General features: G+C 38.0%; 1 non-coding gene across 1 annotated transcript; it reads left to right on the top strand.

Annotated features, from left to right (window-relative positions):
• Positions 1-1,480: 1,480 nt before the first annotated feature.
• LOC117706442 (small nucleolar RNA SNORA17) lies at positions 1,481-1,611 on the top strand. Its single transcript, XR_004606542.1, has one exon. It is a non-coding gene; the product is annotated as a small nucleolar RNA SNORA17 (small nucleolar RNA).
• Positions 1,612-6,085: the final 4,474 nt, after the last annotated feature.

The raw sequence follows: 6,085 nt of genomic DNA, 5'->3' as shown, positions 1-6,085 counted from the left end.
TATTTTTTATGACTTCTTAGAGCAAAACTTGACTATTGTGAAGTCAGCATGCCACAGATAGTTTTTCCTAAGGAATTTATTGGTTTGTACATTATATTTAGAATAATGAAAGGAGAATTTATTAGAATACAGAGAGCATGTTTGTTGCTCAAAATTTTAAAAATGCTTTCCTACCTTGTAATGTTGTACAAGAACATCCCTTGTACCTACATAGCATATTGTGTTTCATTTGAAAAATCACAGAACATAAACATTAAAAAGTGAAATAAATGTCAAAAATGAATAAAATTCTGTAAAGATAACAGTAGAGTTACTAGGTACAGTAAGAGTATGAGGCACATAATTAAAGACTTATCTAAGACTGAAAGATTTTTAGTATAAAAATTGATGCCCTGTAGTAAAATGAAAATCATTTACTAGAAATTCAATTTCTGCTATATGTGATTTAAACATAGTCTATCATAATTGTTTAAAAACTTGTGTTATAAGAGGCCAAGAGTGGTACGCAGTATGTGATGTATCTACTCAAAGACTCATGCCTTAGGTGCTTCCTCTGCTTCGACAATCCACCATGATAGGCTCAATTCCATCTTTCACAATTTCTGTGACTCTTCCTGAAATTTTCTTTACTCCCAAATCATCTGTGATTCGCAGTGTTTCCAGCCATCATCATTAGCCCAAAAGTCTGTTATGTTTACCATATTTAAAACTAACTTCTTTCACATAGACCTTTACAAAATTTATTCTTAGAATTGCTAATGTATCATAATGCCTTTAAGACCGTTATGATTTTATGACACCATTTTTCATACTCGAGACAAAATTGACCTTATTGCACTAGTTTCACAAGCAAACCTCTATTTTCTGGTAAAATATCAGATGTCGCCATCGGTGGCCACTTGCTCCTGTCCTTTCACATTAGGCCAGGAAAACAATCTGAGTGTAATTCCTCATCTGACTTTTAAAGAAACAGCACACCCCAGTGAGAACGTCACCTTTTCAGTGAGCACAGCCCTGTAGGTTTCCTTCCTTCTGTGGATTAGCCAGCGGTAGTCTCTGGTGGGGAGCTCCAGATACCAAATTGCTTTTATTTGAGCCTACCAGGAAGAAAATAAATTTGTGTTACTTTTCTTTGGACTGGGAAGCTCACAGCGAGGGATTATAAAGGCTCATTACCATTATTTGGTCATCAAAAATGCCTGATAAGAAAGTATTTACTTGTATCAAAGGTTAAAAGTTATATCAGAAAATAGGGACAGACTTTTACACTTGAAAATAAGTATCAACATATTGAAATATTGAAATTGAGCTCTTTTGTACACACAAAGAAATTTTACATGTAAAAGAACCATATTATCTCTAAAGGTATTTTTTTTTAAATCAATCTACTATGCAACAAGCTGATCACCCATGATGCTCTGCTGAATGTTGACAGTAGTTCAATTTTAGCAAAAGATGGCTCTGAAGCAAATACACTTAAAATGCCCTAGAGATATTGTAGATTGACTGCTGTGTCACGTGCATGTCATTAGGTGGGAGAGACAGGGAGAGGCTATGCTAAGCTCAGTTTTCTGACCTGTGAAGATCTAAACGTTTTAGTAGCATAAAATTCGCTGAGGAGGAAAATAAGCTGGAGATGACCACCAGTCTGGTGCCCAGTAGGCCCGGATTGGCATCCAGAGCAAGAAGCAAGCCAGATGCTTGCCTGGGCCCATGGGTACTTAGCAGGAATGAACCCGAGACAGCCACCAAACTAGCCTAGACAGAGAGCTATCACGAGATGAATACCAGTCTAGCACTGTGTAGGCCTGCGTGGCTGACCATGCCGGAGATGACACCTGCCCATCTCCATAATGCAGGAGCAGAGCAGAGAACTCCCGAGATCACTGCTGAGATAAGCCCAGACATTCAGAGACCCCAGGGGCCACCAAAAGGAGCAAGTAAGTGGTGGAGAAAATACAATAGAAAGAGAAACAGAAGGATGAAATGAAAACATGCATGCACAATGAAAACATGCCTGGAGACTTGAGGATAGTGAGAAAAAGCCTGATGTGAGTACCTGGTGGGGATGCCACTTGGGACTATGTTTGGGTCCTAGTGTGTGGTGACACCGAGGGCCACATCTGGTTCTGTGTCCCTGCAGAAGCAGGGGTCCATTACCATCAAAGGAGAAGCAGATATTCCTGATTTGGACTGCCTCCTGGGGACATGTTGCTGTGTGAGATCTGTGCAGAGCTGGCCCCACCCCTCACCTGGCCACCAGGGGGAGCTCACCCTGGGGATTTGAGAGCAGGTAGGCTGATTCTGCCTCTGGGTAGCTACAGAACTTGGGGACAGAAGACACTGCACCTCACCTGGGCACAGTGTAGTAAAGCTAGATCTGGATCTCGCCCTAGCACGTGAGCAAGGGAGAGATGAACCTGCCTCTAGTTTGCTACGCAGTGGCATCTGTGAGCAAACACTTCCCCTGTGATCTGCCTCCCCGCTTTTGCCCTTGCCACCTTGCCACCTTGCCACCAGAAGCAGGCAGAAGAGTTGGTCCAAACTGGGTCATTAGAGCTGGAGAGACGGCCCTGCCTGTCACCTGCTGCAGCACTTAAAAGAGCAGATCCTCCATCTCACCTGGTCAACAGAGTAGAGCTAACTCAGAAAGGGCACAGGTTAGCTGGCCTCGGGGTATGAGCTGGGGAGAGCTGGCCTTACAGCTTGTCTTCCCTGCAGCATTGTGAGTGGGGGGAGATGCCCTGCTCCACAGTTGCCTCTTGCCACCCTTGCAAATAATAGAGCTGGCCCTGGGGTTTTAAGAACAGAAAAGCTAGTCATGCTCCACACCTGCTGCGTGAAGAGCGGGTCCTGCGAAGTAGAGCTGGTCCTAGAGATTGGGGTTACAGATGAGGTGACCTCAAGGGCATGAAAGCAGGAGAGCCAGGATGCTAATCCATTCAGATACTACACCGGCCCTGACACAAGACTTTGAACAGCCCCATCTGAAGCATCAACTTCAATGAACTACTGGAGTGCATGAGTGGACTGGTCTTATAGATCCATAGCTGTAGGATCTTATGACATTGGGCAACAGCAGGATATCCTAGAGGAGACCAAGGGGGAATCCCCTATTGATAGAGTAGCAGAATCTAGAGACCTCATACCAGGTCAATGAGTCACTGCAATGAACATTTGCAAAAAAAGAAGTGTGGACCAAAGGCTATCCCATGGGACACATTGTGACATGCTACAGCTCCCACAATGAGATTTTGTTTTCCTCTGTTGAAGGGGATGTTACAAGTGTGCAGGGCAGGTATGAGGGGAGGAGAAAATGAGTGGGATTGGGGTGCATAATTTTGAAGTAGACCAAGAATCAATAAAAAGCAATAAACAGACAAGCAAACTATTCTTTAAACACGATGTTGTTGATAGATGCTTGATAAACTCTTATTTTTGAGAGACTAGAAAATGAAAGAGGAATAAGAATGGGGATGTAACTTATTTTTCTTTTATTGATTTCTCATTGTTCTTTGGTCAGAATTTGTATGAAGCATATATATATATATATATATATATATATATATATATATATATGTTCTGAGTTTGCTAACACAGTTCTCATAGCTGTGTCTTTTTAATATAATAAACCAAATGTCTAAACCAAATGCAACAATAGAAAGGTAATATCACATTTTAGTATAAGAATGCACCCAGTTATAGTCCTGCTAAGGAAGTGAGGAGCCTGTGGAGAGAGGCAACTGCAGGAGTTGCCCCAAGCTGACTTAAAACACATTACATTTCTTGCTGTTTTTGTCATTTTGCTACCTATCCACAATGAGGTGGCTACAGAAGTATTTTTAATTTAGAAAGAGCTGCAGAGTGAACACAGCCATTTTCTGCTCAAACTAAAAGAAACATGGCAGCTTCCTCTTTAGTGCTAAGCAGAATTTTGGCTGTGAAGTGAGTTCTGTTCTTCTCTAATGGACTCCAGATTATAGATTACAGGATGAGGGCAGCTGAAAAGGAAACTCCCACAAAACTCCATGAAAGCATGCTTTCTTCAGACTGATAATGGAGCCTTACTAACCTAGAACCAGGCAAATGAACAGAAATGTCTTAGGAATCTCTGTCCTAATGGGTATTATATTACAACTGCATTAACACCTGAATGCCATCTACAAAACTTAAAGTTTGCTAATGCTTGCTTTTGACCTCTCTCTCTCTCTCTCTCTCTCTCTCTCTCTCTCTCCCTCTCCCTCTCCCTCTCCCTCTCCCTCTCCCTCTCCCTCTCTCTCTCTCTCTCTCTCTCTCTCTCTCTCTCTCTCTCTCTCCTGTCTTATTCTCCCACCTTTTTGATTTATTCTTCCCAACCTTATTTTATACAATACCTAATATTTATATAGCCACTTTTTAATTTTCTTCAAACCTCTGCCCCTGATATGATGAATATAATGATATACAGTATGATCATTAGAATCTGTGCTCAGTCATTGTTCATCATCATAATAAAGTTGTCATGCATCTTTCATTGTTCACCACTCTTCTAAAGTAAGAAGGGATGAGATTATTTTTTTACTACATAAAATTAAATCATAGGTTTCATAAATATATGTTATCAACCATATAAATAGTTATTAAAATAAACATAATCCACATTGCAATCATGGTGCATTTCCTTATGCTTTTTTTATTGTTAGTAAAGATTACTTAAATATTTTTTTATTTGAATTGTCATATACATTTATCTCTTAGGTCTCAAAATGACAGATGATTTAAATATAAATAGAAACAAATTGCTTTTAGTGAATAAACAGTATACTATTATAAACACAGGTTTGACTTTGTTTAATGAACTATAAATTCAACTATAAATACTCTTGAAAATGAACTCTAGATGCATGTTACAAGAAATATTTAATTCCAGTTAATAGAATTTTCTAATATGTCTACAATTTGTTTCCTTATTATAAAAAGAGATAAGTCAATTAGAATCTATGTGAGCAGTGTATGTGTCACAGTAAACTATAACATGATACAGAGTCAATGAAGGCTTCTGAATGCAAAGCACAATTAGTAGTGGTAAGTTTTAAGAAAGCTAAATGTAAAATTCCCAACAAGATTTACAGAACAAGCTGATTATGAAATGCATTTATATTTCTCCATTGAAATTCATGAGTACTTATAAAAAGTAAGACTTTTAAAAGACAGAAAAATGCCTTAGGACATTTCACAACTTGTCATCTGTGAATGTCAAATGAGTGATAATATAAGTTATTTTTCAGAGTTTTTGTAAATGTCTCAGATGGAAAAATGAACAAAAAGTAAAAGGAACAAAATACTACCTTGTGGAAGTTATTATAAGTTAAAAGATGATTACACTATACTGGTATTAGTAATTGTGCCCTGAAATCGCATTATGATTTTCATTCATTTCAAAGTAAAATAACTCAGAGTGAACAGTGTAAGATGTAAATTTGCAACTAACTTTATATGTTTTTTTCCCCCCAGTGGTATGAGTAGATAGAAATATTTTAAGAGATGAGATAAGTTTTCAAATATCTTATTTTTACAGTAAATTTGCTATGAAATGGTTTATATATGTGTGGAAATATGTCATGTACCATATTATGGTGACTTTTAATAAAGAGTCTTATGCTCATGGGCTTAATTATCCTCACATGATTCTTGGAATGAGCTTTATGTCATATGTGAAATCATGAAAATACTCCCATTAGAAATCTTTCAGCACTTTGGAACAGTGCAATTATTTTAAAATATTGAACTGCAGAATAGTATTACCCACTAAGATAACATGGCAGTATTAACACCAAAAATGTAATAGATTGCTTTACAATATATAGAGGCAGAATACTAAGAAATGGCCAGTGGCTTCTGTTTATTTTACTATCCACTAGGTTATTCCAGAGACAGATATTGTTTATGAATTCATTTTGTTGAACATTTTCAATTTCTAGTGTTTAAGCAATTTTAAGTTACATCACAGAACATAGATACTTACATAAAGTGTAGATATTGTGAAGAATCTCCATATTTCCCCGGTTATTTACTGACCAAAAACAAATAAATAAATAGAAATAAC

Source organism: Arvicanthis niloticus, chromosome 3 (genome assembly GCF_011762505.2).
Source record: "Arvicanthis niloticus isolate mArvNil1 chromosome 3, mArvNil1.pat.X, whole genome shotgun sequence".
Classification (NCBI taxonomy): Eukaryota; Metazoa; Chordata; class Mammalia; order Rodentia; family Muridae; genus Arvicanthis; species Arvicanthis niloticus.
This window is presented reverse-complemented; position numbering and strand designations above follow the sequence as displayed.